General features: G+C 38.6%; 1 protein-coding gene across 1 annotated transcript in view; it reads right to left on the minus strand.

Moving 5' to 3' along the window:
- L (zinc finger protein Lobe) overlaps nt 1–12500 on the minus strand; it is a 792548-nt gene that overhangs the window by 542262 nt on the left and 237786 nt on the right. Inside the window, exon 4 of the mRNA XM_067117901.1 lies at nt 1107–1151. The gene's annotated coding sequence lies outside the window, so the exon portion shown is untranslated. The remainder of the gene's footprint in view (nt 1–1106; nt 1152–12500) is intronic.

Here is a 12500-nt window from a genome sequence, read left to right on the forward strand (position 1 = left end):
TATTTATTATATATATTCAATGAACGGAGACAAATGAGCAGATACACACACACACACACAGAAATTAAACTATAAAATTATTAAAGGAAGGAAGAGAGACAGTGAGGATTTGATAAGTGACTTTCACTCTACCCCGATTCAATCTCTTCATTACATCACACTTCCAGCCTTTCATCTCCGAATTCTTTTGCATAAAAAAAAAATTGCAATGACGAAAATTTATTTCTCTCGCAAAAGCTTCCCGCGTTTCCATCTATATTTCTAATAAATATATACGACTACAGGAAAAAAAAGAGGAAAAAGGAATTTGAGTTAGTAAAATGAAATATTTTCTTCGGGAAAGGAAAAAGTTTCCCTCAAAACAATCATTTTCCAAATTGCATTTACGAGGGGATCTAAAAACCATAGAAAAATTTAGATTGAACGTCCAGCCAACTCTGAGTTTTACATAGAGAATTATAAAAGAAGGGTCCTCAGCGAATCAATATATTCATGACGCGCCTCCTCCTCCTCCTCCTCCTCCCCCTCCTCCTCCTGCTCTGTGAAAAACAAATAGAATTAGGTTTTAAGAGAATAAAAATGGATGAGGGATTTATAATAAAAAGGAAAAAAGTCACTGTAGGGGAAATACGAAACGACTCAGCTCTGCCAATGATTCACACCCCATTCGCAATCAGACACAACGCGATAAACGGAGTTATTAAAGCATACACGCTACTCAAAAAGGAAGATCAGTTTTGAGAAACTATCCAATTCTTATTTTCTCCCGATCCGAATTGGTGCAGCTTAAAAAAATCTTAATTACAGCGTATTAATTACAAGTATTCTATTCAGGAGATCACATGATACTTGGCAGTTTTCCATCCTTTCTCCTGAAAATTCTAAGTACTTGAATCTTTTCAGCAAAAATGCAACAAAACAAAAAAATATTTCTTAATTCCTTCCACTGACCTGTCGTTTGGGTCAAGACTACGTAAGATAAATAATAATAATAACTGTAAAAAGTAAACACTACTATTGACATTAAAATTAGATTGGGGATGAAAGAATATCATTCTTTCGTCTCGAAAAAAATAATAAAATACAAGCATTTTGCAAGCACTTACCTGAATCAAGGGATCCAATGCTCTCTTCGTCATCTGAGCGACCGCCTGTGAAAAAAAGAAAAACATATAATTAGGAAGTATTTCAAAGCAGAGATAATTAGCTTAATTACCTGACAACTATAAGACTAGCGGTGGTGTGACTAACGACAAAGGAAATGTATTAAACAGAAGTTCCTTTATTTCGTCTGCAATGTATACCGCGGGCAAATACGATTATCATATAACCCAGTGGCGAAAAAAAAATCCTGTCGAATGTCCCTTGCAAGGAATTGTACCATAAAATGCTGAGCAGAGGAAAGATGGCGTTTTAAACAAGAAAATATGCTAGTCCGACAATATGCAGGCTAGAAAGACGGATTAGGAAACAAAAAAATTACTTTACAATACTTGAAGAATGGACGAGTCACGAAAAGAATGACAAGCAGTAGCTAAAAGAGAAAGATATTGATGATACCAAAATAAAATGTTTACTTTTGCAACGAAGTTTTTAAAAAAAAATTTAGTGTATCAATACGGAAAATTAAAGCTCACAAAGATTTCATACAGAACCAGTATGTTTAAGAATACAGAAAGAAAATGTTCTCAATATATTACATGAAAAACTAGCGAGGAAAATACTCAGTTGCCTTGTATTGATAACGTGTATCCGTCTGAACAGGTGCCCTATGCTTTTCGATAAAATTGCTCTAACAAAAAAATTATAGCTCCACACTTTCCACACGAAAATTATCTAGATTAAAACTGCAAATTCATGACATACAGTGTATTATATACAGTGTATTATATATATATATATATATATATATATATATATATATATATATATATATATATATATATATATATATATATATATATATGTGTATGTGTGTGTGTGTTTGTGTGTGTGTGTGTGTATAGTGTAATCAGATCTGACTTTATTTCCACGCATATGCTAAGGTCATCGTGTAAGGATCGTGTGAGCCAAGTCTTGCCGCCACCAGTCCACCCAACAGTACACGGGCAGGAGCCTATTCAAACATAATTAAGCACCTACCAATAACACTTATGGAGAATGTTTTCATACAAATAAACTACACAATCTGGCAAATTAGCCTCATCACGATTTCCCGTCGCGTAAAGTCTAAAAAAAAAAAAAAAAAAAAAAGGTGATTCACAGAGAGGTCGCTTGATTGTCGATTCTCCTCTTTAGACTTCTCTCTACCTCTCTCCTTTCCTTTTTCCACCCATGCCCACAGTACACCTCATTTCCTCAGAACATGAAAAGGAACATGTAAATCCAAACACGGGACGCGATTCAATATTCATTCCGGTGTATCAAAAAAAATAAAAAATAGAAAAAAAATAGAAAGGGAAAATAAACGAACGCCATTGAATCACATCGCTCAGAGCTCCCGCGGCCTCTGCTAAGCATCCAGGAAAGAAGTCTGGGGAGAAAGAGGCGAACGCCACTGGCACTGAAGTGAGGAGGAGGAGGAGGAGGAGGAGGAGGAGGAGGAGGAAGAGAAGGACCTCAGAGCAAGCTGACGGTGTAACAAGATCCCAAGGGGCCGCACCAGCGACTCCAGACGACGACGACGAAGACGGCTAAGGAAGGGCGCCTTCCCTGGGGACATCACTCTCTCTCTCTCGGCTCTCTCTCTCTCTCTCTCTCTCTCTCCTCTCTCTCTTGTAATTCTGTTATTTTTTCACTGTAATGGTAAAACGCTGTCTGATAAAGGTTCTCTCTCTCTCTCTCTCTCTCTCTCTCTCTCTCTCTCTCTCTCTCTCTCTCTCTCTCTCTCTCTCTAAATCAGCCCATAATTCAATACATTAAATCCTGTTTATCCCCATTACCGATTCCCTACAGGTTACGTTACCTATGTCGAAATGTTATTAAATTCTGCCAGTTCTTATAAACAGTAACAAACCCAACAGTACTCTATTCCTGTGTACCGTCTTCCTGGTATTATTATTTTAAGGCTATTTTTGTACTACTTCCCGGCCTTTTCTCTAGTACATAATGGTGTCTTGGTATTTTCTCCTCATTACTATGCTCTTTCTAAACTGGCCCAAGAGAAGCGATGGATTTAGTTCCGGGTCGTACAAGAATGACTTAAGACGCGAGCTTTCCCTGTCCTTACGACCCTGGGGACTTCATTATTTGTCTCCCTTTGGAATCTGTTTACTGGAAGTCCGGGTCTCAAAGTAAGGCCAAGCTTTAAAGAGGTCCACCACCACCACCACCACCACCACATCCTCCTCCTCCTCCTTCTCATCCTCCTCCTCCAACCTAACCCCAGTTCCTCCTGCTACTGCATCAAGGTGCCTGAGAAATATGAGCACTTCCTTTCCCTTCATTTTTTTTTTTTATTTCTAAAAGTAAGTTCTAGTATATTTTTTTATAAAAAACCTGCACAAGTCCGGATAAATGGGAAGGGCCGAGGGCAGTCTTAACATCCTAGCCTCGTAGAAAAGTTAAGCATACCTTAGTTTTACCAGGCCACTGAGCTGATTAACAGCTCTCCTAGGGCTGGCCCGAAGGGTTAGACTTATTTTACGTGGCTAAGAACCAATTGGTTACTTAGCAACGGGACCTACAGCTTATTGTGGAATCCGAACCACATTATAGCGAGAAATGAATTACTATCACCAGAAATAAGTTCCTCTAACTCTTCATCAGCCGGCCGGAGACTCGAACTAGGGCCTAGCTAGCCTCATAGAAGCCAAGCGTTTAAAGAAACTTGTAACAAACCTTAGCAATCAGGCACAAGCCGCGCCAAAACCAACCAAGTCGGAGGACCATGGAGCAGGTAACGTGAAATCTTTTCCTTGTCCAAACCAAATGGAACCACTAAAAATAATCATCACAAGAATCTGGGAACAGGCAAGAAAACAAAGAATTCCAAGGCTTGGTTGTTAGGCTGACTGGCGTCACAGCTACTTGTGTCACCTCGCTTCATGCGTTTCATGATAATTAGCTTATTTCCCCGACTGGAAAAAAATTCATGTTAATTCTGACTATGAAAATATAGATATGGATGGAAAAATATTTGAAAGAATCTAAGAAATCGGTGATCCAGATCAGGAACTTCTGCTTACGATTTTTGTTTGTAAAACGTATTCGTTGCTGTGTAGACATATACATGCATATTTGTGCATTATTATTATTATTATTATTATTATTATTATTATTATTATTATTATTATTATTATTATTATTCAGAAGATGAACCCTACTCATATGGAATAAACCCGCAGGGGCCACTGACCTGAAATTCAAGCTTCCAAAGAATATGGTGTTCATTAGAATGAAGTAACAGAAGGTAATGGGAAATACATAAAGACGAGATCACTTATTAAAAAATAAAAAAATAAATTAACAAATCAATAAATAAATGGATAAAAAATGTAAGTAAATTATTAAAATTAAAGAACTGCTTTATTAACAGGCAAAAAACGTCTTTGGTTTAGTGTTGCTTGCATGTATATTTTCTTTTTGTTTATCAAATCTTTTTGCAAAGATATTAAGACTAAAAAATGTATAAACCCGAAGACTTTCTCCTGCCAGTTATATAATCACGACATGCAAATATACAAGCACAAATCTACACACACACCAGAGAATACGTTTTACGAGATAAATTGATAACCTTAACATATCAGTAAAATTTCTACTATTTTTCCCATAAAATAGAGAATAAACAGGAAAAACAAAACATGAATACCCCTGAAATATCTATGCTCTTCAAAACCCATAAGCTCTCTCAGAGACCATGAGGCATCGCAAATTGAATTGTGACGCGTGGACCACTGTAAGCAGAAAAGGGAGCGGGCACAAGTAATTCGTAAATGCGTAGTCACATTTAGCCCAAGCATCGGAGGAAATGGGATATACATAAATGGTTATATACAAGATACACTGTGGAGTATTCGGAATCTACAGGATAAATTACAGTTCATATTCAATTTTTAACAACTGTTTCCACTTGAACGCATTTTATGCAAGCAGTCTTTACCTCTTTCACTACTGAGGAGAGTTGCCTAATATTGTAAAAAATAATACTAAGATGAAGTACGGGTCACATCAGAAAGGGTGGGCTATTTAGGTTAAAAGAGAAAAATAACAACCACGTATCAATAACTAATAAGAATTTAGTTTTTTTTTTTTTTTAGTTTAATTAATACCATTTCTCGATATTGGCATTTATCTTCTTTTTTTTTTGACTATCGTTAATACTCCTCAATTTGCTTCATACGAAGAACATGCTAAAATCTACTGCAAATTTACAGTTACCGAGATATTTACTTTGCAAATTTACAGTTAACGAGATATTTACTTTGCAAATTTACAGTTACCGAGATATTTACCGTCTTTGAGTTTCAAGTTCAAACTTGACCGGAAAATGAGTTGCAAGCAGGACTGTAACGACAAAACCCTTCGTTAAAAGACTTAATTGAAGAAGAATACCCCCGAAATAACCTAAATATCACGAAGATTAATTCCATTTTATTTCACTCAAAGTTCCACGGCGATACAGTCTTGAGAAATGATGTTCAAAAAAATCTTTTCCTTTTTTGTATAAAAATATATTTGCATTTTGACTTCTCCATAATGTCTTCAGTAACCTGCACCTCTTAACCCGGATTATCAATAAAAAAAAATTATGTCACGGTACAACCAAATTTTAAACGGGTTATTTTCAAAACGTTTGTTAAAAAAAAATTAAAAAAAACAGACAAAAGGTAGCAACTTTTCGGGCGTTCTAAAGTTTAATTGATGGTTTTCAAGGTGTTTAGATTTATTTACCATTGATAACAGCTGCGTATCATGTGAAAGGCGTGTGAAAGAAGAGAGAGAAACAGACGACAGTCAGGTAACCGATGTGATATAAACATTCGCAAAAAGCCAGGAAAAAAAATTGCAATTCAAGACGGAACGAAAATCAGGTAGAGGGCTGAAGGTAGCTATAGTGGAAGACCTGAATCCTCTTTCACTATCGTATAAATACATACAAGTGTATGTATAACGTATGTATGCTGTATGCGACGATTTCAATTCTTTCTTCCGAGAATAACGCAGTTTCCAAAAACATCTGCAAGAGCGCGACAATGAAGTAGCTTGCAACTGTAGCAACGACAGTCAAGTAACTTGCAACTGTAGCGATGACAATCAAGTAACTTGCAACTGCAGCAATGACAATCAAGTAACTTGTAACTGCAGCAACGACAATCAAGTAAGTAACTAGCGATGACAATCAAGACGCAACAATGACAATCAAGTAACTTGCAACTGCAGCAATGACAATCAAGTAACTTGCAACTGTAGCAACGACAATCAAGTAACTTGCAACTGTAGCGACGACAATCAAGAAACTTGCAACTGCAGCAACGACATTCAAGTAACTTGCAACTGCAGCAACAACCATCAAGTAACTTGCAACTGCAGCAATGACAATCAGGTAACTTGCAACTGCAGTAACGACAACCAAGTAACTTGCAACTGCAGCAACGACAATCGCGCAGTACTCTTGCAACTGTGGCAATCAATAACAGCAGTAACGACAGTAAACTTGCAACTGTGCAACGCAACGACCATCCGCAACGACAATCAAACTTGCAGCAATGACAATCAACTTGCAACTGTGGCAACGACAATCAAGTAAACTTGCAACTGTGGCAACGACAATCAAGTAACTTGCAACTGCAGCGACGACAATCAATCAACAGTACGGCAATTGCAACCTGCAGCTCAGCAACGACAGTCAAGTAACTTGCAAATGTAGCGACGACAATCAAGTAGCTTGCAACTGTAGCGACGACAATCAAGTAACTTGCAACTGTAGCGACGACAATCAAGTAACTTGCAACTGCGACGACAACGTATAACAATCAACCGTAGCGAGCAACAAGTAACTTGAAAGTTTTGCAAACTGCAACGACTCAAGTAACTTGCAACTGCAACAATTATTCAGAATAAAAAAAAATCATTAAAACGTCTTTCAGTACCTATTTAAGAACTTCGTTTATCGCGACTGAAAAAAAAAATAAAGCCATAATTAGTCGGGAACGGAGAGAAAGAAAAAATTTAGCGAAACGATCAGAGTAAAGAAGGAAGCGAGAAAGAAGAGGAGTCAATTTGAACGCAGGTGCCTCTCCGAATCCTGCATTCAAAGCCAGTTTATATACAGTGGATAATGGCACTCGTGGGCATAGCTAAATAAACCTCCAAAACTCATTGGTATCTGGGGGGTGCGAAGGGGCGGGTTGTAGGAGGTGGGAGGAGGGGGAAGGGGAGGGGGAGAAGATGAGGGACACATCCCCAGACTCCTCGAATCCCTGCGAACATTTTTATCTTACCTCCTCTCCCTTCCCTTAAGCCCTATCGTTATCTGCGCCTTCTTCTATGCCTATTTTTTTAGTTTTTCCTTTCGTTCGTGTCATCTCTCCGAAACGATACAAACTGCCACCTTTATCCCTCCCACCGCAGAGGGAGTGTGAGTGTGTGTGTGTGTGTGTGTGTGTTTTTGGGGAGGGGAGGGGAGGGAGCGGGTGGAGGGAGAGAGGGGGAGAGTGCCAGGGAGGGAGTGCCAGAAAATCCTTGTGAGAGTATATAGCGCCACGCAGCCACCAGCCAGGGTGGCAGAGAGAGAGTAGTTTCTCTCTCTCTCTCTCTCTTTCTCTCTCTCTCTCTCTACTCTCACACGCCACCTTTCACGGTATCTTTCACAGGGCCACAACGCTATGTTAAATGGAAAATTGTTGCGCCCTCCTGTGCCAACGGTAATAAGGTTCTGCCAGACGACCACGCCCCTGGCATTACGGCAATACTCAACGCCCACCCACTGGCACTGGGGATAAATTAATGACGGCGAGGATATGAAATGGCCAGAGGTGGATTGCTTTTTGTGCTTGCTTCTTCCTTGCGTAGGTCTTCTGGTTTCCATTTTTTTTTTCAAGTTCGTTTATTTAATATTGCGTGGCTACACAATGAAATGGATTTTCTTTTTACTTAGTTACTTGGAAACATATAAAGATCACGTCTTTGCCTTTGGAAGTTAAGTCTGAAAAAACAAATTGCAGTCATTTGTAGGATTTCTGGTGACAGCTGAGCTCATTTATCAGCTATTACTATATATTTACATCATTTCTTTTACATCAGTTCATAATATATATATATATATATATATATATATATATATATATTTATATATATATATATATATATATATATATATATATATATGTATATATATATATATACCCCTTATTGTATTCCCTAAGAGGAGTTAGCTCCAGAAACTTCTTCCCTTCTTCCTATTTGGTTTTAGCAGTTATTTTTGGGAAAAGAGTGCTAACCAACGATGTGCCAACGGTGTCTGGCATTCCTCGATGGTCACCCACCTAAGCGCTGAACAGACCCAACTTTTTCCTTTTCCGCTGTTACTAACTTTTGGTCCGTCATATCTACAAGCACGACGAGCCCCTAAGCAAAGCAGAATAATCGCCAGAACTTCACCGAAAGGTAAAAGAATAATATGAATACAATAAAATACAATAAATGAAATACGCAACCAGACAGAACAGAATGACATTACAATCAACCACATCCTTCCTTCCCTTGTCCTTGGCCGAAAGGCCATCAGTAATTCACAACTTAAGGGCGGGGGGAAGGGAAGGGAGTGGAATGAGGAGGAGGAGGAGGAGGAGGAGGAGGAGAAAAGGCGTTGTAGAGAGACATAACTGAAATATACATATTTAAATTTCGAGGGCGACGGAATAATAGGACAACACCGGTTCGTCATTACGGTGGCTCTCCCAGAGCTCGGGCTTGGTGCTGTAACAAGGCGTGTTCTCTCCCTAGAGTTTAGCAGGGGGGGCCGGTACACATGCAAATAATTGCCTCCCCAGAGGACTCCGGGACTCCGGGTGGTGGGCTGGGAAAGATGGGGAGGGGTGTGGGAAGGTTCGGGGGTGGGGGGGAGGAAGCGTTAAGGTTGAGAGAGAATTCCTAAATGAAGGAGATGGAAGAGCTTAGGTGAGAGGGGACAAGACGAGGAGAGGAGAGGAGAGGAATTAGGAGAGACAAGGCAATAAGAGATAAGAAGAAATCACTGGAATGCTGGGCTCTAACAACAACAAAAGCAACTTTCTTATCATTAATATAATAACCGTAACAACAAGTCCTTGTCGCTGGTATGATATCAGTGACAGTTCTAAAAGCTGGGAAGCAACCGGAAATTACAGACATCGCCAAGTGTTAATGTACTGAAGTCCAGGTGTTAGAACCAATTTGATTTTAGCTGAATTTTTTTATTATTGTTTTTAATTTTTCTAGTAAGCATGTAGACATCACTGGCTTAAATACTGTGAAACGACGGTGTCTGATTATACCGCATGCTACAGTATTTACTGAGTTCCGGAATTTGAGTGAAATTGTAGCTTTTTAGTCAAAGATATCTTAATATTCTCTCCGTCAGATTTTGTTCATTTTGCCCATTTTACAACTATAGCTCCGGGGAAAAGGGGAGTGTATTCTTTTTTCCCTGATTCAGTGACTTTGTAATATTAAGAAATACAGGAATATTTTAAATGCTGAGGACCTGTTAAGTACATTTTCAGGTTAATGGATCCAGGTATTTATGATGCTTTATTTTTGTTAGATATGGTTTCGATTCTTTTCGTTTAACTCTCTACTCTCTCTCTCTCTCTCTCCTCTCTCTCTCTCTCTCTCTCTCTCTCTCTCTCTCTCTCTTTCTATATGTATATATACATATATGTATGTAATACATATATGTATATATATATATATATATATATATATATATATATATATATATATATAGAGAGAGAGAGAGAGAGAGAGAGAGAGAGAGAGAGAGAGAGTAAAGAGTCAGAAGAGAGAGCCACATCTAACAAAAATAAAGACGAAACCACATCTATTAACCTGAATCTATTACCCCGAAAATCTACTAAGCAGGCCTTTAGCATTTAAAACCTTTCTATAGTTCCTAATAATGCAGTCACTGAATCACGGCGAAAAGAATACACTCCTCTTTTCACCGAATCAATAGCTGCATAATGGGCAACATGAACAAAATTGATTGAGAGATATATTAAAATATCTTTAACTTAAAAGCTAGAATTTCACTCAAATTCCGGAACTCAATAAATACTGTATTGGACAGTATAATCAGACCCCGTCGTTTCACAGTATATTAGGCCACTGATGTCTGCATGCTTATGTGTAAAAAAAATAAATAAATATAATAAAATGATAAAAAAATGAAATAAAAAAAAAAGCTAATATCAAATTGGTTCTAACACCTGGACTTCAATACATTAACACCTGTCGAAATAAAATAGCAACTGAGTAGGTACAAAATTAAGACAATCTTCTAATAAAAACGAATAAGATGACACCACAATAAATGGTTGAGAAAAAGACTGCAAATTAGATATCTGAAAGGCTACTGTTATTTCAGCAAGCACTATTCCATTTTATATACATTAACAAAAAGGTAAGGCTCATCCTAAAGCAATTAGGCTTGCTGACGTAATTAGTTTATTATCTCAGATAAAGCGCGTTCACCTAAAATTCAGAAACATGTGGGGCGACCAACGTGTTTTTACTGAGTAAACGAAATTTCATCACGTAGATACTGTTCATATGAATAAGCAAACATGTTTCGGAATTCACATTCCGAGTAATTCAGCCTAACACATATTAATTAGATTATCGCTGCAATATTGTATTACGCGAGGAATTCAAGCGGTGAATATACTTATTGCAAGTGTTTTACAACTACGTATCATCAGTTCGTCTTGTAACATTATTAAATAGTGTGGTAAATTATCCTAAAAGGCATTTTGAATCACACAATACAAAAATAGTATATACAAATGTCTTCCAACGTAAAACTGTCTCTTGGAGTCTGTTGAGGAATAGAATGGAATGGAGTATAAAATTTAGGCCAAAGGCCAAGCACTGGGACCTACCAGGTCATTCAGCGCTGGAACGGAAATTGAGAGTAGAAAGGCTTGAAAGGTGTAACAGGAGGAAAACCTCGCAGTTTCACTATGAAACAAGTGTTAGGAGAGGGCTGGATGGCAAGATGGAAGAGAGAGAATATGAACTGAGGTACAGTAAAAAGAATGAAATGGGTTGCAGCTAGGGGCCGAAGGGACGCTGCAAAGAACTTTAAATAGTGCCTACAGTGCACCGCGTGAGGTGTACTGACGGCGCTACCCCCCAACGGAGTACAGTCTGTTAAGGGCATCATGACTGAAGTAGTTGAGTATTCACCCGAGTTTTAACGGATTCCACACCGAAACCGAGTTATACTTAACCAGAAAGATCCAGGAAGGGTTAAAATGTCTGTTGGCAAGGGAATATGCAAAACAAAAGGGGAACTGATCATTTAGCCAATGGAGCCTCTGGCCACTGGGTAATCTGTTTATCGATAATTCTCCAGCCGAATCGTCCATCAGCTGATCATTCTCCCGGGAAGAGGAGGAAGTGGCTTTTGGGGGCTCGCGTTACGAGTCCGCCGACTGATAAAAACAAGTGTACATCGTATAATCAACCCCACCGAAAATAGATCAATCTTTCGGTGGTCTCGGTATAATGCTGTATGAGCCGCGGCCCACGAAACTTTAATCACGGCCCGGTGGTGCCCTGTCCAATATCGTTGCCAGAGGCACGGCTATGGCTAACTTCAACCTTAAATAAAATAAAAATTACTGCGGCTAGAGGGCTGCAATTTGGTATGTTTGATGATTGAAGGGTGGATGATCAACGTACCAATTTGCAGCCCTCTAGCCGCAGTAGTTTTTAAGATCTGAGGGCGGACAGAAAAAGTGCAGACAGAAAAAAAGTGCGGACTGACAGACAAAGCCATCTCAACAGTTTTCCTTAAACGTTTGTTGTCTTTGATGCTGTCACTTTTTCTAGAAGCCCCTTCTAGAGGAATGACGTCGACCTATTTTGACGGAAGGTTTGTAAACGATCACCCTCATAAATATGACTAAAGTCAAGTACTGAGGGTTACATACAATCACCGCTATGTTACAAATAGCTTTTATAGCGAGTACAACCTCACACAGGTATTTGCAAAGAAGTACCGCACACATACATGCATAATATCTACATCCATAAATGTTTTTGTGTGTACATCATCATCGGTATTCATTGAGAATACCACAACAAACAAAAATGGCATGCACATGGTATATCTGAAGCCTCTCAAAGTAAAAGAATAAATAATCAAGTAAAAAATGCGCCGAAGTTTCTTCGGCGCAATCGACTTTTCTGTACAGCGTATAATCAAGGCCACCGAAAATGAATCTATCTTTCGGTGTTCTCGGAATAATGCTGTATGAGCCGCGGCCCGTGAAACTTTAACCACGTCCCGA

Source organism: Macrobrachium rosenbergii, chromosome 2 (genome assembly GCF_040412425.1).
Source record: "Macrobrachium rosenbergii isolate ZJJX-2024 chromosome 2, ASM4041242v1, whole genome shotgun sequence".
Taxonomy (NCBI): domain Eukaryota; kingdom Metazoa; phylum Arthropoda; class Malacostraca; order Decapoda; family Palaemonidae; genus Macrobrachium; species Macrobrachium rosenbergii.